At 49.3% G+C, this 22,655-nt stretch overlaps 1 protein-coding gene across 1 annotated transcript in view; it reads right to left on the bottom strand.

Annotated features, from left to right (window-relative positions):
• cgna (cingulin a) overlaps window positions 1-15,254 on the bottom strand; it is a 141,354-nt gene extending 126,100 nt beyond the window's left edge. Inside the window, exon 1 of the mRNA XM_085978658.1 lies at window positions 14,193-15,254. The gene's annotated coding sequence lies outside the window, so the exon portion shown is untranslated. The remainder of the gene's footprint in view (window positions 1-14,192) is intronic.
• Between the last annotated feature and the right edge of the window lie 7,401 nt (window positions 15,255-22,655).

Raw genomic sequence — 22,655 nt, 5'->3', positions numbered from 1 at the left:
TGTTCTTTTCAGTTAGTCGTCTCAGTGGCGCCATCTTTTCTGAGAGGTTGGATATAAATTTACCCATGTAGTTGATCATTCCATTAAACCTCTGCACGTCCTTTTTGCATTGTGGCTTTGGCATATTCTCAATGGCGGACACCTTTCTGGGATCTGGTCTGATGCCCTCACTGCTAAGGATATCTCCCACGAATGTCAGTTCTGTTACCCTGAGCTGGCATTTCTCTCTATTCAGCTTCAGGTTTGTTTTCCTTGTTGCTTCCAGCACTTTTTTCAGTCTCTCGTCATGCTCAGTTCTCGTGGTTCCCCATGCTATGATGTCATCCATTGATGTAGCAACTCCCTCCAGGTGCTCATAGATCATATGGATAGTCTTGTGATACACTTCAGGAGCTGAGGCAATGCCAAATGGTAACCTTAGGAATCTGTATCTGCCAAATGGACTGTTGAACGTGCACAGTCTTGAACTTGCTTCGTCCAGCTTCATCTGCCAAAATCCTGATGATGCATCTAACTTGCTGAAATATTTTACATTTGCAAACTGTGCCATGATTTCCTCACGTGTAGGAAGCTTGAAGTGCTCTCTCTTTATTGCTCTGTTTAGATCTCTTGGATCCAGGCAAATTCTGAGCTTTCCATTCTTTTTGTCCACTACGACGAGGGAACTCACCCACTCAGTTGGCTCATCTATCTTCTGAATCACGTTCAGGCTTTCCATCCTGTCCAACTCTGCCTTCAGTTGCTTTTGAAGAGCAAACGGAACTTTTCTGCATGGATGTATGACCGGTGTCATACTTTTATCTACTCTGATCGTGTGTTCTCCTAGAATGCAGTCTAGACCCTTAAATAGGTCTTTGTACTCTTTCATGAGTTCATCATAGACTGTCTCTCCTTCGCTTTCCACAACGAGGACTCTCTTTACCAGGTTCAGTCTCGCACAGGCTTTTAAACCTAGTATGGCTTGCACCTCCTTTGGCACCACGATTAATGCTAACGTGTGCTCTCTGTCCTTGTGTGTCACTTTGACAATGCATCTTCCTTTCACTGGTATTTCAGTACCTGAGTATCCTGTCACTTTCACTTTGATTCCATGTATCTTTGGTCTGGGTCTAATTTTCTTAAAATCAGTCTCTGATATCACATTAACTTGTGCTCCAGTATCCAATTTAAATGGAATGTGTATGTCATTCACTTTTAGTGTCAACATCCAGTCTCTTTCTTCTTTTTTGTTTTCAGACACAACATCTACATAGAACTCCTCTATGTCGCTTTCATCTACTGCATGGACCTTGCTTTGTTGCACTTGGTTCTTGCAGCAACGGGCATAATGGTTGTTTTTGTTGCAACTATTGCATTTCTTACCATATGCTGGACACTTTTTTGGTGGATGCTGTGTACTGCATCGACTACATGTCTTTCGATTGTTCCTTTCATTTTCGTTCGCTGGCCACGCCTCTTTTTTCACACGGGCGCTCTTTTTGTTAAACGGTTTGTGTCCGTTCTTTCTCACTGCATCCACGTTGCAGCTACTGTCACTGAACAGCTCCTTTGCCTGCAACTTCACAGTCTCTGTAGCCCTAAACAGTGCTATGGCTTTTCCCAGGTCTAGATCTTGCTCTCTTAGCAGTCTTTCCCTTATACCATTATCTGGAATACCACACACCAGTCTGTCTTTTATCAGCGAGTCTGTCAGTCCCCCAAATTCACATGTTTTGCTTCAGTTTCTCAGTTCAGTCACATACTGATCAATAGTCTCACCCGTTTTCTGTACACGTGAAAAATCTGTGCCTCTCAAACTTCACGTTACGTTTAGGTATGCAGTAGGCCTCAAACTGTTCCATTATTTTATCTAGCTTCATTTTGTCTCCATCAGCAGCGAATGTGAAGTTATTATACACCTCCAGCGCTTCATCACCCACGACATGTAAGAACAGTGACGATTTCCTTTTATTACTTTTATTGTCAGCTCCGATTGCTGCTAAATACAACTCTAAACGTTGTTTGAATCTCCTCCAATTTTCAGCCACATTACCTGTCAACTGAAGCTTCGCCGGTGGGAGTAAACCTTCCACTTTTCACTTCATTAGCTATTCTCTAATGGTAAGTAACGATGTTCTCTTTTGGCTTGCTAATATGTGGAGAGCTGTTTTAACTTCAGATTTTTCCTCTTCATCTCTTTCAATCACTTCTGACACCATGTATTGATTTCTTTGTGGGTTCAATGACGAGACATTTATGAAAGAGAATGTCTTTTAATCCAAAGCTTGTTCAACTCTTTTAACAGCATTTACAGGAGACATCATGCTAGTGATGCATTTAGAACGAAACTGAAACTAACTAAACTGCCTTGCTTGTCTCGGTCACATGACCTCTGCTGGTCAGGCATAAGTAATCAATACCTGCAAACATGCTGGTAAGGCATCATAATCAAACAGGCAAATAACATCACTATTTGCTGATATCATTACAGGTGCGAGTTAGGACACGGGGCAGTGAGCACAGGGGGTGATGGGTGAACGGGACTCGGTGCGAGTTAGGACACTGGGGCAGTGAGCACAGGGGGTGATGGGTGAACGGGACTTGGTGCGAGTTAGGACGCGGGGCAGTGAGCACAGGGGGTGATGGGTGAACGGGACTGGGTGTGAGTTAGGACACGGGGCAGTGAGCACAGGGGGTGATGGGTGAACGGGGCTCGGTGTGAGTTAGGACACGGGGCAGTGAGCACAGGGGGTGATGGGTGAACGGGACTGGGTGTGAGTTAGGACACGGGGCAGTGAGCACAGGGGGTGATGGGTGAACGGGACTCGGTGCGAGTTAGGACACGGGGCAGTGAGCACAGGGGGTGATGGGTGAACGGGACTCGGTGAGAGTTAGGACACGGGGCAGTGAGCACAGGGGGTGATGGGTGAACGGGACTCGGTGCGAGTTAGGACACGGGGCAGTGAGCACAGGGGGTGATGGGTGAACGGGACTCGGTGCGAGTTAGGACACGGGGCAGTGAGCACAGGGGGTGATAGGTGAACGGGACTGGATGTGAGTTAGGACACGGGGCAGTGAGCACAGGGGGTGATGGGTGAACGGGACTGGGTGTGAGTTAGGACACGGGGCAGTGAGCACAGGGGGTGATGGGTGAACGGGACTGGGTGCGAGTTAGGACACGGGGCAGTGAGCACAGTGGGTGATGGGTGAACGGGACTGGGTGCGAGTTAGGACACGGGGCAGTGAGCACAGGGGGTGATGGGTGAACGGGACTGGGTGTGAGTTAGGACACGGGGCAGTGAGCACAGGGGGTGATGGGTGAACGGGACTGGGTGCGAGTTAGGACACGGGGCAGTGAGCACAGGGGGTGATGGGTGAACGGGACTGGGTGCGAGTTAGGACACGGGGCAGTGAGCACAGGGGGTGATGGCTGAACGGGACTGGGTGTGAGTTGGGACACGGGGCAGTGAGCACAGGGGGTGATGGGTGAACGGGACTGGGTGTGAGTTAGGACACGGGGCAGTGAGCACAGGGGGTGATGGGTGAACGGGACTGGGTGTGAGTTAGGACACGGGGCAGTGAGCACAGGGGGTGATGGGTGAACGGGACTGGGTGAGAGTTAGGACACGGGGCAGTGAGCACAGGGGGTGATGGGTGAACGGGACTGGGTGAGAGTTAGGACACGGGGCAGTGAGCACAGGGGGTGATGGGTGAACGGGACTCGGTGCGAGTTAGGACACGGGCGGCCGAGTGTTGAATGAGCTCAAGTTTACAGTACACAGCACAAAGATTGAAATTGGACTTGTTAAATCTTTCTGGATTAACTGCCCAGATCAATGGGGAACAAGAGAGTTCTTTAAAAACTAAGACCTTGGAAAGCACAGTTTATTATAATATACTGTAAATTGAAAGCAGAACATGTATAATTTTGCCAAGAGCTATGATTAGACTTGTATAGAGTTACCCGAGCTCACGATAACACTTCAACAATTAATGAAAAAAAACACCATTACAAAAGGTAGATTATAAAGGAGATTGTGTGTACGATTGCTTGCTACATGCAGAATAAAGTCATAGTTACTACTAGTTACTGTAAACACACAAGAAGCCGAACCACCTCTCCGACATTCAACGGCATTACCATCGCCGAATCCCCCACCATCAACATCCTGGGGGTCACTATTGACCAGAAACCTAACTGGACCAGCCACATAAATACTGTGGCAACAAGAGCAGGTCAGAGGCTGGGTATTCTGCGGCGAGTGTCTCACCTCCTGACTCTCCAAAGCCTTTCCACCATCTACAAGGCACAAGTCAGGAGTGTGATGGAATACTCTCCACTTGCCTGGATGAGTGCAGCTCCAACAACACTCAAGAAGCTCGACACCATCCAGGACAAAGCAGCCTGCTTGACTGGCACCCCATCCACCACCTTAAACATTCACTCCCTCCACCACCGGCGCACCGTGGCTGCAGTGTGTACCATTTACAGCATGCACTGCCACAACTCGCCAAGGCTTCTTTGGCAGCACCTCCCAAACCCGCGACCTCTTCCACCTAGAAGGACAAGGGCAGCAGGTGCATGGGAACACCACCACCTCCAAGTTCCCCTCCGAGTCACACACACCATCCTGACTTAGAAATATATGGGAGTACCTTCACCACACAGGACTGCAGTGCTTTAAGAAAGCGGCTCACCACCACCTTCTCGAGGGCAATTAGGGATGGGCAATAAATGCCGGCCTTGCCAGCGACGCCCACATCCCCGGAATGAATTTTAAAAAGTCAGTAGCACAGGACACGGTAGTTTTGCATGTCTCTGGCATGGCGAGGATGAACAGGGGTGACGACAACCTGGTAACTCTTACTTCACAATGTGCGCAGGTCAAATTGTTGTGGCTTTCAGGCTCACACAGAGAACACCCCCCGCCGCCCCCCCTCTCCAAAAATACTGAAAACAGCACCTCCAGTGGCTTAGTGAGGAAATGCACTGTCTGGTCCAGTAACAGATCGGCAAGATGTCTAGTTTTGATGCCTAGTCTGTGCTGCTGTTCGACGATCCGTTGGGTGCTACGATTGGTCTCAGTGCACCTACACTAGTGAGGAGGTGGGGGGGGGGGGAAAGAAAATTCAACATTCGTGTTTGCTTCCCAACATTTGGCTGCAAAATATTAGTAGTTACAGTGGGCCTAATAATCCAGTACAGCATTCCATTAAAAGAATCTAGTACTGCATTTAGCTGCTGTCTGGCTCCATCCGCCAGGAACGTGAAGCGGCCGAGGCTCCAGGTACAGAGATTTCTTACCACCGGGAGCTCAGCTCCTTCAGTGCTGTGGCAGGCCAGGTACAGCCTACCGCACGGTCCCAAGCTCTCACGCCAGTACTACTAACCGACACAGGGATACAACCATAGGCTACGCCTGCAACAATTATACAGGGCCTAGGTGAGACCACACCTGGAGTACTGAGTGCCATGAATCAGTCAGTCATTCATGAAAGAAAGACTTCTGAAATAATACTGAGTGGCTTGCGGGTGGCGCTGTCCAGGGAGAGTATAAATACTCGGGCACGGGCCCAGCTTGCGCAGAACATTCTTAACAGGAACTAGTGAAGGACACAACTAGACCTCCATGTTGTAAAACAGTCGATTAAAGCTTTTGTTTAACGCTTAGACCAAGTGCCTAGTAGTTTTCTTACGTCACTGTGCACAGATGCAGAGAGGTCGTTTCCCCTGGCTGGGGAGTCTAGGACTAGGGGGCATAGTCTCAGGATAAAGGGTCTCCTTACCGAAGGAAAGATATACTTGCCTTAGAGGGAGTGCAATAAAGGTTCACCAGATTGATTCCTGGGATGGGGGGGGATTGTCCTATGAGGACAGATTGAGCAGGTTGGGCCTATATTCCCTATTAGTTTAGAAGAATGAGAGGTGATCTCATTGAAACATACAAAATTCTTAAAGGGCTAGACAGGGTAGATGCCGAGAGGTTGTTTCCCCTGGCTGGGGAGTCTTGAATTAGGGGTCACAATCTCAGGAATAAGGGGTCGGCCATTGAGGACTGAGATGAGGAGGAATTTCTTCACTCCGAGGGCGGTGAATCTTTGGAATTCTCTACCCCAGAGGGCTGTGGAGGCTCAGTCATTGAGTATATTCAAGGCTGAGATCGATAGATTTTTGGATATTAAAGGAATCAAGGGATATGGGGATAGTGCGGGATGGTGGAGTTGAGGTAGAAGATCAGCCATGATTTCTTGAATGGCGGAGCAGGCTCGAGGAGCCAAATGGCCGCCTCCTGCTCCTATTTCTTATATGACAGATGCTAATCACCTCAAGGGTCAGATATGCAGTTAGGTCACAAAAGTAGAAATGAGCTCAGGAGGCAGGAAACAAAGGGTAATGGTCGAAGGGTGTGTTTGTGACTGGAAGGCTGTTTCCAGTGGAGTTCCACAGGGCTCAGTACGTACTGGGTCCTTTGCTTTTTGTGGCATATACCAATGATTTGGACTTGCATGCAGGAAGTAAGATTAAGAAGTTTGCATATGATACAAAAATTGGCCGTGTGGTTGATAATGAAGGAGAAAGCTGTAGACTGCAGGAAGATATCAATGGACTGGTCTGGTGGGCAGAACAGTGGCAAATGGAATTCAATCCGGAGAAGTGTGAGGTAATGCATTTGGGGAGGGCTAACAAGGCAAGGGAAAACACAATAAATGGTAGGACACCGAGAAGTGCAGAGGATCAGGGGGACCTTGGAGTGCATGTCCACAGATCCCTGACGGTAGCAGGACAGGTAGATAAGGTGGTTAAGAAGGCATAGGATAAAGTTGCCTTTAGTAGCCAAGGCATAGAATATAAGAGCAGGGGGGTTATGCTGGAACTGTATAAAACACTAGTTAGGCCGCAGCTAGAGTACCGCGTACAGCTCTGGTCACCACATTACAGGAAGGATGTGATTGCACTAGAGAGGGTGCAGAGGAGATTTACCAGGATGTTGCCTGGTCTGGGGAATTTTAGCAATGAGGAAAGATTGGAGAGGCTGGGGTTGTTTTCTTTGGAACAGAGGAGAGAATTAACTGAGGTGTATAAAATTATGAGGGGCCTAGATAGAGTGGACAGGAAGGACCGATTTCCCTTTGCAGAAGGGTCAATAACCATGGGCCGAGATTTGAAGTAATCGGTAAGAGGTTTAGAGGGGAGTTGAGGAGATTTCTTTTTCCACCCAGAGGGTGGTGGGGGTCTGGAACTCACTGCCTGAAAGGGTGGTCGAGGCAGAAACACTCATCACATTTAAAAAGTACTTGGATATGCACCTGAAGTGCTGTAACCTACAAGGCTACGGAGCAAGTGTTGGAAAGTGGGATTAGGGTGGAGAGCTCCGTCAGTCGGCATGGACACGATGGGTCTGTGCTGTAAATTTCTATAATTCCATCTGACCCAGCTAGTTCCAAAGAAACATACAAACTCCCCCATCACAGCATCTAGCTGCCTCCTGTGATGTCCGAGCTTTTGTCTTTACTACCCCACACAGGTGATCATTGCAGGCATTAATTACTCTGTGCAACGAAATGTTTCCTGACAGCAGCTTTGGGGTTGCCTTTTACCGGTTTTACATATGTCTCCTTATCTTGCAGCTTAACTTGAAATAATGCTGAGGGTTAACTTTTTCTACTCTACCTATTATCCGATCTAGCTCTGCAAGACTCCCTCTGGTGCATAAATTTGGAGAGCATTTAAGGAAGGTCAAGGCAGAAACTGAAGCAAGACCAGAACAAAGTGAGGAGAAAAATTCTTACAGGTGTATACAACACGATGTTGTTGAAACACCTCAAAACCCTTCACACCACAAATTAAATAAATAGTGAGATAGCAAAATACTGCAGATGTTGGAAATCCGAAATAACAACAGAAAATGCTGGAAAAACTCAGCAGGTCAGGCAACATCCGTGGAGAGAAATTTGAGTTGACGTTTCGGGTCGAACCCTTCTTCAAAACTGGAAAGAAAAGAAACTAGATCGAAGGCAGGGCTGCGATCGGACAAAAGAATAAAAGAAACAAGAAGTAAAAGAGATTAGAAACTAGACGAGATGGTAATAGGCTGAGATTAGGTGTGAAGTGTACTGGCAGGGCAAGAGATAGCTGCCAGGTGTGAGAGAAACACAAAAGGAAAGGGGGGGGGGGGGGAAAGGAGTGGAAAAATTACAAGAAAAAATGAAATGGGGGCCGAGCTTATGATCTGAAATTGTTGAACTCGATAGTGACTTTTTTTAGGCAAGGTGGAAGAGTTGGGGATTAAAAAAAAGGATTGAGAAGAAATGAGATGCGAGGAGAGATAGAGAACAAAACACTTACAACTTGTCTTTAAGCGTAGAAGGACATAGAAACATAGAAGATAGGAGCAGGAGTAGGCCATTCGGTCCCTCGAGCCTGTCCTGCCATTTACAGGAAACTTTCGATTTACCGGCACCTAAATAACCGGAAATCTCGGTTAACCGGCAAAATTCAGGAGTAGGTTCAGGTAAGTTTTATTACTTGCCTTCCTCCATCTGTTGCTGTGCAAGGGTGTGGCTGCAGCTGTTGCTAAGCTACAGAGACGCTTGGAACTTGTGGCCATTGTTCTGAAGCTACAGGGTTTGTTGCTTTATACGGAGCTCTCAGCTCCGTATCTTTCACTATAGCTTTCGGTTATCTGGAATTTTTGATGAACCTGCACCACGTCGGTGCGGAATTAAAAAAAGTTTCCTGTAATGAGATCATGGCTGATCATCCAAATTCAGTACCCTGTCCCTGCTTTCTCCCCATATCCCTTGATCCCTTTAGCCTCGAGAAATATATCCAACTCCTTCTTGAATATATTTAATGAATTGGCCTCTACTGCCTTCTGTGGTAGAGAATTCCACAGGTTCACCAATCTCTGGGTGAAGAAATTCCTCCTCATCTCTGTCCTAAATGGCTTACCCCTTATCCTTAGACTGTGACCCCTGGTTCTGGACTCCCCCGCCATTAGGAACATCCTTCCTGCATCTAGTCTTTCTAGTCCTGTTAGAATTTTATAAGTTTCAATGAGATCCCCTCTCAATCTTCTAAACTCCAGCGAGTACAAGCCCAATCGACCCAATCTCTCCTCATACGTCATTCCTGCCATCCCAGGTATCAGCCTGGTGAATCTTCGCTGCACTCCCTCCATGGCAAGGACGCTCCATGGCGAGTCATTGAAGCGTAATCAGATAAAATGGAGGTTGAGCCAAAGGAGGAACAATTCGGAGGGAGTAATAGCTTGGTCAAAGAGTTGCGTTTTAAGGAAGGTGCTAAAAGGAAGAGCGTGGAAGAATTCCAGTGTGAAAAGTCCAGGCGGCTGAAGTCACAGCCACCTATGGTGGGGCGAAGGGGCAGAGGTTTTTGAGGGTTGTTGGGCTGGAAGAGATAGATATAGGGAGGGGGCGAGGCCATGAAGGGATTTAAATGAGGGTGCGAATTTTAAATTTGAGACATTGCTGGACCGGGAGCCAATATAGGTCAGTCAGCGAGCACAAGGGCGATAGGTGAACGGTCCTTGATGTGTCAGGACACGGGTAGCAGAGCTTTGGATGAGCTGATGTTTACGGAGAGAGCCCAGAGAGAAAGAACTAAAAGAGGTTATGGGGCAGGAACGAGAATCCCGTAACAAATTTCACTAATAACTGGCCACCTTTTTCAAAATTACATGCCTTCGCTGCCCAATAGCAGCAAGCCCTTAAAAATAACTTCAGTGTTACAGAATTTCATTCGTTGGCGCACTACAATTAACTTCAGCATCCCTAGAATTTGGAAAGCAAACAAAGAAAAAAATGCTCGGGTTCCTGCGGCTGATCACCATTCCATTAACACTTGCCAGAAAGTGTACGTTTGTGGGTTCGGGGCAGGATTGGGCTCAGCTATGATGTCCCTCTCCACGGTCACATAGCTTGCTGACCAGTCACTCTCTGGGTCCACAGTCACATAGCTTGCTGGCCAGTCACTCTCTGGGTCCACGGTCACATAGCTTGCTGACCAGTCACTCTCTGGGTCCACGGTCACATAGCTTGCTGACCAGTCACTCTCTGGGTCCACGGTCACATAGCTTGCTGACCAGTCACTCTCTGGGTCCACGGTCACATAGCTTGCTGACCAGTCACTCTCTGGGTCCACGGTCACATAGCTTGCTGGCCAGTCACTCTCTGGGTCCACGGTCACATAGCTTGCTGGCCAGTCACTCTCTGGGTCCACGGTCACATAGCTTGCTGACCAGTCACTCTCTGGGTCCACGGTCACATAGCTTGCTGACCAGTCACTCTCTGGGTCCACGGTCACATAGCTTGCTGACCAGTCACTCTCTGGGTCCACGGTCACATAGCTTGCTGACCAGTCACTCTCTGGGTCCACGGTCACATAGCTTGCTGGCCAGTCACTCTCTGGGTCCACGGTCACATAGCTTGCTGACCAGTCACTCTCTGGGTCCACGGTCACATAGCTTGCTGACCAGTCACTCTCTGGGTCCACGGTCACATAGCTTGCTGACCAGTCACTCTCTGGGTCCACGGTCACATAGCTTGCTGGCCAGTCACTCTCTGGGTCCACGGTCACATAGCTTGCTGACCAGTCACTCTCTGGGTCCAAACATGAATAATAGGAATTTGAAGGCTGCCACTGCCCATGTAACTGCACCCCAGCAAGAGTCGGCACATTAGAGAAGAAAACCAATTTTTTTAAAAATACATTTTTAAAGGCAGTGTGATCCTGGATTCAAAATTAAATCGCAAACAAAATTCAGTAATATTTACCAAAATTAAAAGCAGTATATTCCACCATGTGAAACCTCATCCATGCCTTTGTTACCTCTAGACTTGACTATTCCAACGCACTCCTGGCTGGCCTCCCACATTCTACCCTACGTAAACTTGAGCACATCCAAAACTCGGCTGCCCGTGTCCTAACTCGCACCGAGCCCCGTTCGCCCATCACCCCCTGTGCTCGCTGACCTACACTGGCTCCCGGTTAAGCAACGCCTCGATTTTAAAATTCTCATCCTCGTTTTCAAATCCCTCCATGGCCTCCTCGCCCCCTCCCTATCTCTGTAACCTCCTCCAGCCCCACAAACCTCCGAGATCTCTGCGCTCCTCCAATTCTGGCCTCTTGAGCATCCCCCGATTTCCATCGCTCCACCATTGGCGGCCGTGCCTTCAGCCGCCTGGGCCCCGAGCTCTGGAATTCCCTCCCTAAACCTCTCCGCCTCTCTCTCTCCTCCTTTAAGACGCTCCTTAAAACCGACCTCTTTGACCAAGCTTTTGGCCACCTGTCCTAATGTCAAATTTTGTTTTATAACGCTTCTGCTAAGCGCCTTGGGACATTTTTACAACATTAAAGGCGCTGTATAAATGCAAATTGTTGTTGAAAAAATACCTTTGCATTCCTTGCAAAATATCTACAACAATGCAAGTCACAAATGGACATTGAAGGAAATCAAACACATGAAAGATCTGCCTGTGGGAGTCGGGCCCCGGTGACAAATAGGGAATTGATTAGGTCGGAGCAGTGGAGGACCGAGGACTGCCGACACGACAGTAATCGGGTAAGCGGCAGCCACCAAGGTTTCTGAAGAGACAAGTTTTGTACAAACCTGCCCCTTTGTGCGGCTGGTTTGTGCTGAAGTATCCTGGAACCTGCCCTGCAATATAAAACGTGCCAATCCCACACAACGTCTCAAATCAACATTACAGGAGCGCTGCTTGAAGTCTGACTAGACTGTAACAGACAAGTACAGCACTGTCTCGCCAGATTGACACAGCTCGAGTTGGTGGTCCCTGGCAAATACCCTTCTGGTCGTATCTCAAGTCTACTTTGCAATAAAGCAGCACCTCTTCATGAGTTTCTCATAAAACAGGCAGGCAGATATTTCAAAATACTGTATATACCATTGTAAAAAATACACTTGTTAATCTTCCGCACTTGTACCTATGCGAGCTATGGTACCAGAGAGAGAGAAAGGAGAGAGAGAAAGAGAGAGAGAAAGAGAGAAAGAGAGAGAGAAAGGAGAGAAAGAGAAAGGAGAGAGAGAGAGAGAGAGAGAAAGGAGAGAGAGAGAGAGAAAGGAGAGAGAGAGAGAGAAAGGAGAGAGAGAGAGAGAAAGGAGAGAGAGAGAGAGAGAGAGAGAGAGAGAGACAGAGAGAGAGAGAGAGAGAGACAGAGAGAGAGAGAGGAGAGAGAGAGAGAGAGAGAGAGGAGAGAGACAGAGAGAGAGAGAGAGAAAAGAGAGAGAGAGCGCGAGAAAGAGAAAGAGAAAGGAGAAAGAGAGAGAAAGAGAAAGGAGAGAGAGAGAGAGAAAGGAGAGAGAGAGAAAGGAGAGAGAGAGAGAGAGAAAGGAGAGAGAAAGAGAAAGGAGAAAGAGAGAGAAAGAGAGAGAGAGAGAAAGGAGAGAGGGAGAGAGAAAGGAGAGAGAGAGAGAAAGGAGAGAGAGAGAGAGAAAGGAGAGAGAGGAAAAAAAGGAAAAAAGAAAAAAAACAGACTTGCATTTCTGTAGCGCCTTTCACGACCACAGGACATCCCAGAGCACGTTACAGCCAATGCAGTATTCTTGCCGTGTAGTCACTGTTGTAATGTAGGAAACTAGTGACAGACATGGAGGTGAGAAGATCATTTGGGGTCCTCCAATAGGCGGGCAGGTAAAGGCTACATCCACGGGAGTACAACATAATAGAAATCAAAATACCCAAGTCCGTCCTGATAAAGCTCTCAACCAGGGCGGCAGTTGGGCACTATAATCGTCGTCTCTGGCTCAGCTGGTGGCGCACTCACCTCGGAGTCAGAAGGTTGTGGCTTCGAGTCTCAGTCCAGAGACTTGAGCACAAAAATCTAGGCCGACACACCCAGTGTTAGTATTGAGGGAGCACTGCGGGAGCACCGCACTGTCGGAGGGGCAGTACTGCGGGAGCGCCGCACTGTCGGAGGGGCAGTACTGAGGGAGCGCCGCACTGTCAGAGGGGCGGTACTGAGGGAGCGCCGCACTGTCGGAGGGGCGGTACTGAGGGAGCGCCGCACTGTCGGAGGGGCGGTACTGAGGGAGCGCCGCACTGTCGGAGGGGCGGTACTGAGGGAGCGCCGCACTGTCGGAGGGGCGGTACTGAGGGAGCGCCGCACTGTCGGAGGGGCGGTACTGAGGGAGCGCCGCACTGTCGGAGGGGCGGTACTGAGGGAGCGCCGCACTGTCGGAGGGGCGGTACTGAGGGAGCGCCGCACTGTCGGAGGGGCGGTACTGAGGGAGCGCCGCACTGTCGGAGGGGCGGTACTGAGGGAGCGCCGCACTCTCGGAGGGGTGGTACTGAGGGAGCGCCGCACTGTCGGAGGGGCGGTACTGAGGGAGCGCCGTACTATCGGAGGTGCCGTCTTTCAGATGAGACGTTAAACCGAGGTCCCGTCTGCCCTCGCAGGAGGATGTAAAAGATCCCACGGCCACCATTGGAAGAAGAGCAGGGGGGAGTTCTCCCCGGTGTCCTGGGACCAATATTTATCCCTCAACCAACATCACTAAAACAAATTATTTGGTCATTATCGCATTGCGGTTTGTGGGAGCTTGCTGTGCGCAAATTAGCTGCCGCGTTTCCTACATTACAACAGTGACCACACTTCAAAAAAAGTCCTTCATTGGCTGTGAAGCGCTTTGGGACGTCCTGAGGTGGTGAAAGGCGCTGGAGAAATGCGAGTCTTTCATTCCTTGCCACTAGTTTGGAGGGGCGAGAGGTGGTGGGCAAAGTGAAGGAAACTGGCTCGCATCCCCACCCCGGATTACCATACCAGAGTTCCCCTCTGGAAAGCGTAGCTATGGACACTGGATGAAGACAGGGTTGGTCAAACCCACCCCCACTCCTCCATAACCGAATAGCCTGCAGATATACAGTACCAAGACTCGCATATAGAACAGCACCTGGACAAGGTCTGGTGACTGCCAGGACTCGGACAACTGTGCCCCAAGCCCCCAACAACAAATCAGCACTTCAGCAGGCGGTGAGGAGACTGCAAATCATAGTTCACACCAAATCACAATTTTGCACACTCGCTACGCTTTAAAACTCCGCCCAAACCACTGCGCAGTAAAAAGGTCGCACCAGTGACAGTATTACTGCCTTTCCCTTTTGACGCAAGGATTTTAAACCCTTACACTTGCGAAAAACAAAGTAAAAAAAAAGGTAAAAGATCGCCGCCTTACCTCCTCGCCTGGCCTCTGCCAACGAGCTACAGAAGTGGCTTGGATTCAGACTTCAGTCAGCACACTGATCGCAGACACGGTCCTGAGGAATGCAAAGTAATTCACTATCTAACCATTCTCAAACTTCAGCTGATAACAGAGTCTCCAGAGAGCCTGCTGAACATCCCTTTCGAGTCAGTAGGACTGTACCAAAAACCACAGCTGTGCACATAACCCTCCCCGCCTCGAATGGGCCGACATCCACCAGAGAATTAACACAATTTACAGAGTCAATAATTACAGGCTGTAACAACAAGTTAAATTCTTTGCGTAGGCACATGACTGCCGTGCCAGTTTTTTTTTTAAAGTTCTGGTTTGCAAAGCGAGTTATACGTTTAACTTGGGAGGTTTTAAAGAGAACTGTACAGAGGTTGCAATTGACATCAGTATAAATCTGAAGACTTAAATATCAAAATTCCCATTTCAACAAGGTTACACACTACCCTCCCTTGCATTCTCCTTTCTTGCTTTGCAATAATCCTCTGCCTGGTAGTAGGAATTTTATTCCTGAAGATGCCAACCCTTACTGGTTCTACCATGCCACCAGTCCTCCACAAGATAGCAAGCAGGTTACCTGGTTCTAGCGATCTGCCAGAGGTGCTCCGAATCAGCATACCATGGGGTGCTTGCGCGCAGCCCTGGGTAACCTGCATATTGGGGGGTTTTTTTCTCCTCTCTTACTTCTTGGGGATGGGTGAAGAAGAATTTGTCGCACGCATACGGTGCCTTCAAAGTGGGGCCCCCGGAAGATCAAAAACCGGTCATGCACAAGAGCTGCCCTAAAAGGAGTTTGCTTGCATTGCACACACCACTAACTGAAGAGGTGAGGAGAAAAAGAGAGGCATAAAAAGAGAAAAGGGATATATATTTTATACACACACACACACACACACATAGCTGGAGTATCGTGTCCAATTCTGGGCACCACACTTTAGGAAGGACTTTGGAGAGCGTGCGGGGGAGAATTACCACAATGGTTCCAGGGACGAGGGAATACAGTTACGTGGAGAGACTGCAGAAGCTGGGGTTGCTCTCCTTTAGAGCAGTGAAGGCCAAGAGGAGATTTGATAAGAGGCGTTTAAAATCATGAAGAGTAAATAAGGAGAAACCGTTTCGAATGGCCAAGGGGTCGAGAACCAGAGGGCACAGGTTTAAGGTGACTGGCAAAAGAACCAGAGACGACAGGAAGAAAAACTTTTTTTTTTTAAAAACACGAGTGGTTAGAATTTGGAATGCACAGCCCGAATACAAAATCAATAGTAGCCTTTCAAAAGGGTACAGGAAACTTTTTTTTTTATCCGGCATCGACGGGACCGACGTGGTGCCGGTTCATCAAATTTCCGGCTAACTGAAAGCTATAGTAAAAGATACGGAGAGCTGAGAGCTCCGTATAAAGCAACAAACCCTGTTGCTTAGCAACAGGTTCGGAACAATGGCCACAAGTTCCAAGCGTCTCTGTAAGCTTAGCAACAGCTGCAGCCACACCCTTGCACAGCAACAGATGGAGGAAGGCAAGTACAATATGAAGTAAAACTTACCTGAACCTACTCCTGAATTTGGCCGGTTAACTGAGATTTCCGGTTATTTAGGTGCCGGTAAATCTAACGTTTCCTGTAAATACTTAAAGGGGAAGAAATTGCAGGGATATGGGGAAAGAGCAGGGGTTAACAGGACTAACTGGATTGCTCTTCGAAAGAGCCGGCACAGACTCGATGGGCCGAGTGGCCTCCTCCTGTGCTGTACTATTCTATGATTCTATAAAGAAAAAAAGGAGCAAAGTGTATAAAGAGAAAGGAGCATTCAACACAATACTGAGAGAGGTCTATACACTCACCGCTCATCTTCATCTGTCGCAAACCCTTGCAGCTCGCGTGAGTTTTCGTTTACTGCTCTTGGGTTCTGTACTGCCTCTCGGAACCCGTAAAGTAAACCTGCTGTCAATTTAAGACTATTACAAGTCCCACTGGATAATCTAATCGCTGGATAGGCATTTGTAAAATTCCACGCTCCACCCCAGTTTTTCTGCACAGTGAAGCAGCCAATACGGCAGCACACACAGTTCCACAAGCCAGCTTTCCCAAATGCTTAAAAATAAAGGTCTCTGCCATCATAGAAATACGACCCACAGGTATTCCAAGCGTTACTTGAAAGGGCGGTGGAAGCGGATTCAACAGCAACTTTCAAAAAAGGAATTGGATAAATACTTGGAAGGGGAGATATTCACAGGGCTGTGGGGAAAGAGCAGGGGGAGTGGGACTAATTGGAGAGCTCTTTCAAAGAGCCGGCACAGGCACAATGGGCCGAATGGACCTCCTCCTGTGCTGTATCATTCTATAGGAGTAGGCAATTCGTCCATCATGCTTATGCCAGCTCTTCAACTGGACCTAGCTGGGCGTCTGCCTCGGGACAGAGTGCAAGGAGCCACGCTGCCCACGGGTTTATGAAGGAGAAAGTGGACATTTAGCGGTTACGCCATACTTGGGCGTGAAGATCATTTGCTGTGGAACTACTTCTTGGAGGTAGGAGCGAGATCAGCAACCTGACTGGCAAGTTACACTGGCGTTCATGGCAGATACGCAGCTTTCTCAAGTTCAATAGCAAACTCCTTCCAGGTGAAACAGCGATTTATATTTGTACTTCTTGCAATTCAGTAGACTGTATTCGCTGCTCACGGTGCGTCTCCTCTACATTGGGGAGACCGAACACAGTTCGGGCGACCGCTTTGCGGAACGCCTCCGTTCAGTCCGTAAGGGTGACCCCCCCCACCCCGCACCCGAGCTTCCGGCCTCCTGTCACTCTAATTCTTGGCTCCTGCTCCCACTCTGACCTCTCCGTCCTCGGCCTCTTGCACTGTCCCAACGAAGCTCAACGTAAGCTCGAGGAACAGCACCTCATCTTCCGATTAGGCACTTTACAGCCTTCTGGACTCAACATCGAGTTCAACAATTTCAGACCCTAACCTCGGCCCCATGTTGTCTTTCTCTCTCTCACAATGCAGCTGTTGATGATTCTGCCATTGCCAATTACACCTCATCTAGAGCCAGCTTTTGTTTCTTAACTTGTCCCATTACCATCTCCTTTTACCTCGCACTGTCATCCCTTTTGTCTTTTAATCTCTCCTGCCCTCCATCCCATCACAGACCTTCCCTTTTGTTCTTTCCTCCCCTCCCCCCCTTTCCCTGCCCCTGCACTTGCTTAAAAATCTCCGATACTTCTCCAACCTTTTCCAGTTCTGACGAAGGGTCGTCGCCCTGAAACGTTAACTCCGTTTCCTCTCTCTATGATGCTGCCTGACCCGCCGAGTGTTGCCAGCATTTTCTGTTGCAAGTGGCAAGGTACACTGCTGCTTCGGCATCAGCGGGCACCCGAAACAGCCTCGCATCAATGAGAAAATGGTAGCGTAATTTTAACAGTAGGAAATAGTGCTGGCAGTAACGCAGCTAGTAAAGCTCGTGAGGGTGTCCTTGTGCACCAGTCGCTGAAGGTAAGCATGCAGGTGCAGCAGGCGGTTAAGAAGGCAAATGGTATGTTGGCCTTGGTAGTGAGAGGGTTCGAGTACAGGAGCAAGGATGTCTTGCTGCAGTTGTACAGGGCCTTGGTGAGACCACATCTTGAGTATTGTGTGCAGTTTTGGTCGCCTTACCTGAGGAAGGACGTTCTTGCCATGGAAGGAGTGCAGCGAAGATTCACCAGGCTGATACCTGGGATGGCAGGAATGACATATGAGGAGAGATTGTGTCGATTGGGCTTATACTCACTGGAGTTTAGAAGATTGAGAGGGGATCTCATTGAAACCTATAAAATTCTGTCAGGCCTGGACAGACTAGATGCAGGGAGGGTGTTCCCGATGGCCGGGGAGTCCAGAACCAGGGGTCACAGTCTAAGGATAAGGGGTAAGCCATTTAGGACAGAGATGAGGAGGAATTTCTTCACCCAGAGCGTGGTGAACCTGTGGAATTCTCTGCCAGAGGGCAGTGGAGGCCAATTCATTCAATATATTCAAGAAGGAGTTGGATATATTTCTTTAGGCTAAAGGGATCAAGGGATATGGGGAGAAGGCAGGGACAGGGTACTGAATTTGGATGATCAGCCATGATCTCATTGAATGGCGGAGCGGGCTCGAGGGGCCGAATGGCCTACTCCTGCTCTTATCTTCTATGTTCCTTTGTGAGGGCTTCCCGTTCAAGCATCACTCATTATTGCACTGAAATGGTCACTGATGTAAAAAAAACTAAGCATTTGGTTTGAGTATAAAACAAGGCTTTAATCAACTGTTTCAAAACCATGAGATTCTAGTTACATCACTAGTTCCTGGTTACAAAAACGTCCTGAGCAAGCTGGGCCCACGCCCGAGTATTTATACTCCTTGGATGGCGCCACCAGCTGGCCGCCCAGTGTTACATCATGAGTCATTTCGTCATGAATGATAACAGTCATGACAATGCTGCACTGTCGGAGGCGCCGTCAAACCGCGGCCCCGTCCGCTCCTCTCAGGCGGACGTAAAAGATCCCACGGCCACTATTGGAAGAGGAGCAGGGGGGGAGTTCTCCCCCGGCGTCAATATTTATCCCTCAACCAACATCACTAAAAACAGATGATCCTGGTCATTATCACATTGCTGCTTGTGGGAGCTTGCTGTGTGCAAATTGACTGCCGCGTTTCCTACACTGCAACAGTGACCACACTTCAAAGGTATTTTATTGGCTGTAAAGCGCTTTGGGACGTCCGGTGGTCGTGAAAGGCGTTACAGAAATGCAAGTCTTTTCTTTCTCTGATCCTGTCCCCTGTGTTCACACTCAATGCATTTTCCGACAGGAATCACCAGGAGGTGATAAAGAGTGCGCTAAACACAGCTGAATTTCCGCCCTCCCGAGCTCAGGGATGCCGTGACTAACAGTAGCCCTTGGAGTCTGTATGCATTAAATGGTACGCTGGGCGGTTCCTTTATCTACAGCGTTACTGGGATAACCAAGTGCTTCAATGAATTTCCATGGTTTTTTTCCCCCTCAATTGGCCCAAGGTTTCTTCACTGCTCCCCCACAGACTGAATGGCTGCATGGGGAGGGAGACGGTGGGGTGGGGAATGCCAGTGATGATTGCCGTAATCACACTATGCTAGGACAGGAGAGGCTTCGTGAGCCAGCCGATCTATTCTTGCCCTTCCTCGTATATCTGCTCTTAGATTGGCCTCGGTTCAATTCCAATTCTCGGAGACTAAATCTGGCTCCCTTATCCCAGCGGCTACAGATTCATGGACTCGGGGGTTTCCACGGGACTGCAAGTCTTCCGCCAGGGTGAGGGAGTCGTGTTTAGTGCAAACATTGGGAGTCAGCTCAGGGATGCAGGGCTGGAGGAGGTTACAGAGATAGGGAGGGGCGAGGCCAGGGAGGAATTTAAAAACATGGATAAGAATTTTTTTTTTTTTTTTTTTAAATTGAGGCATTGCCAGTCTGGGAACCTGTACAGGTCAGCAAGCACAAGGGCGATAGGAAAACGGGACTTGGTGCGAGTTAGGATACAGGCAGTTTTGGAGGAGCTAAAATTTACAGAGGGCACAAGGTGGGAGGCCAGGAGAGCGTCGGAACAGCAGATCCTTCTTCTTAGGCAGTCCCTCGGAACCGAGGATGACTTGCTTCCACATTAAAAATGAGTTCGCAGGTGACTGATGAGTCCAATGCGGGACCCACAGCCTCTGTCACAGGTGAGGCAGACGGTGGTTGAAGGGGCGGGTGGGTGTGGGGTGCTTGGGTTGACGTGCGCTCCTTGCGCTGCCTGCGCTTGGCTTCCACTTGCTCCCGGCGAAGAGACTCGAGGTGTTCGGCGCCTTCCCGGATGCTTCTCCTCCACTTTGTGCGGTCTTGCGGCCAGGGATTCCCAGGTGTCGGTGGTGGGGATGTTACACTTTTTCAAGGAGGCTTTGAGGGTGTCCTTGAAGCGTTTCCTCTGCCCACCTGGGGCTCTCTTGCCGTGCCGGAGCTCCGAGTAGAGCGCTCGTTTTGGGAGTCTCGTATCGGGCATGTGGACGATGTGGCCCGTCCATCGGAGCTGATCGAGCGCGGTCAAAGCTTCGATGCTGGGGACGTTGGCGCGCCTATCCTGCCGATGGATTTGCAGGATCTTGCGGAGGCAGCATTGATGGTACCTCTCCAGTGCTTTGAGGTGCCTGCTGTACATGGTCCATGTCTCCTGAGGCATAAAGCAGGGCGGGTATCACTACTGCCCTGTAGACCATGAGCTTGGTGCCGGGTTTGAGGTCCTGGTCTTCAAACACTCTCTTCCTCAGGCGACCGAAGGCTGCACTGGCACACTGAAGGCGGTGTTGGACTTCGTCGTCGACGTCTGCCCTTGTTGACAGTAGGCTCCCAAGGTATGGAAAGTGGTCCACGTTGTCCAAGATCTTGTCATGGATTTTGATAATCGGGGGGGCAGTACTGTGTGGCAGGGGTAGGTTGGTAGAGGACCTTTGTCTTACGGATGTTTAGTGTAAGGCCCATGCTCTCGTACGCTTCGGTGAAGGTGTTGACGATGGTTTGGAGTTCGACCTCCGAGTGAGCGCAGACGCAAGCGTCGTCTGCATACTGTAATTCAATGACAGAGGATGGGACGACGTTGGATCGGGACTGGAGGCGACGGAGCTTGAACAGTTTCCTATTTGTTCTGTAAATTAGCTCCACTCCAGCGGGGAGCTTACTGAGGGGGAGATGGAGCATTGCAGCAAGGAAGATCGAGAAGAGCGTTGGTGCAATGACATAGCCTCGCTTGACCCTGGTCCGTACATGAATTGGGTCTGTGGTGGGGAGCCAGGAGAGCATCGGAATAGCAGATAATCCCCCCTCCACCCCCCCCAATCATTTATCAGCGTTTGAATTTCTGAAATTCCAACAAGTACCCAGGAATCCACAGTATCGACAAACAACATAGTCTTTTCCCCTAAATGAATTTGTAACAGCGCGACTTCAAAGCAATCACAGGAGGTCCAGGGTGCAATCCCACATAACTGGAACAGAACACCCCTTCTTCCAGCTCTCCTGAAGTTGCTGACACAATTTTATACTGGCCACCTTCCATTACCTTGTCCAACTGGCTGCTCCCTCCACGCACCGGGTCTGCGAGTGCCAGCAGCTGACTCGCTCGCAAGGGCTACCCTGTCCTCACCCAGCGCCCCAACATTTGCAGCAGCAGCAGTCACTGGGCAGCGATCGAGAGCAGGAACCCCGGCTGATTTTTCCTGTTCTTAGCCCGGAGGGGGTAATGCCATCACTCCCATCCCAGCCGCTGATGAGCTGGCTCAAACAATGGGCGAAACCCGAGACTTTCCCTGGTCATAAATAATACAACTGCGCTGTCAGCGACACGGAAACCCGCCTCGGGAAGGAGCTTTTACTGCCCCTCTCCAGAAGCAAAGTGCGGTCAGGCCACCATCTTATTCTGGCACACACTTGGCCAAGACTTTCCCTCGATTTCATGGAGTCATACAGCACAGAAGGAGGCCATTCGGCCCATCGAGTCTGCGCCGGCTCTTTCGAAGAGCAATCCAGTCAGTCCCGCTCCCCCGCTCTTGCCCCATATCCCTGCAATTTTCTCTCCAAGTATTTATCCAATTCCCTTTTGAAGGCTGCTATTGAATCTGTATCCACCGCCCTATCAGGCAGCGCGTTCCAAACCCTAACCACTCGCTGCGTAAAAACATGTCGCCTCAGATTCCTTCGCCAATCACCTTAAATCTGTGCCCTCTGGCTATCGACCCTTCCGCCATTGGAAACGGTTTCTCTACCTAAACTTAAACACCTCTATCAAATCTCCTCTTAGCCTATTAACCTTCTCGGCTCTGAAGAGAACAACCCCAGCTTCTCCAGTCTCTCCACGTCACTGCAATCCCTCATCCCTGGAACCGTTCTGGTAAATCTCCTCCGCACCATCTCAAAAGCCTTCACGCCCTTCCGGAAAGTGCGGTGCCCAGAATTGGACCCAGTACTCCAGCTGGGGGCCGAACTGGTGTTTTATATAGATTTAGCTCAACTCCCTGGCCTCTATTTATAAATGTGAGAAGTCACACAACACCAGGTTATAGTCCAACAGCTTTATTTGAAATCACAAGCTTTCGGAGCGCTGCTCCTTCGTCAGGTGAAGTGGAGAGAAGCATACAGGCACAGCATATATAGTCAGAGAACACTGCCAGATGATTACAGGTAATCTTTCTAACTGCCCTTTATCACACCTCGGCAGAGAGATAATCACAGCAATCAAAGGTGTGCTCTCTGCCGAGGTGTGATAAAGGGCAGTTAGAAAGATTACCTGTAATCATCTGGCAGTGCTCTCTGACTATATATGCTGTGCCTATATGCATCTCTCCACTTCACCTGACGAAGGAGCAGCGCTCCAAAAGCTTGTGATTTCAAATAAAGCTGTTGGACTATTACCTG

The sequence above is a fragment of the Somniosus microcephalus genome, unplaced genomic scaffold (assembly GCF_052327205.1).
Source record: "Somniosus microcephalus isolate GS21.2 unplaced genomic scaffold, FLI_Smic_1.0 unresolved_chr7, whole genome shotgun sequence".
Classification (NCBI taxonomy): domain Eukaryota; kingdom Metazoa; phylum Chordata; class Chondrichthyes; order Squaliformes; family Somniosidae; genus Somniosus; species Somniosus microcephalus.
Note: the sequence above shows the minus strand (reverse complement) of the source record. Positions and strands in the feature narration are given on the sequence as shown.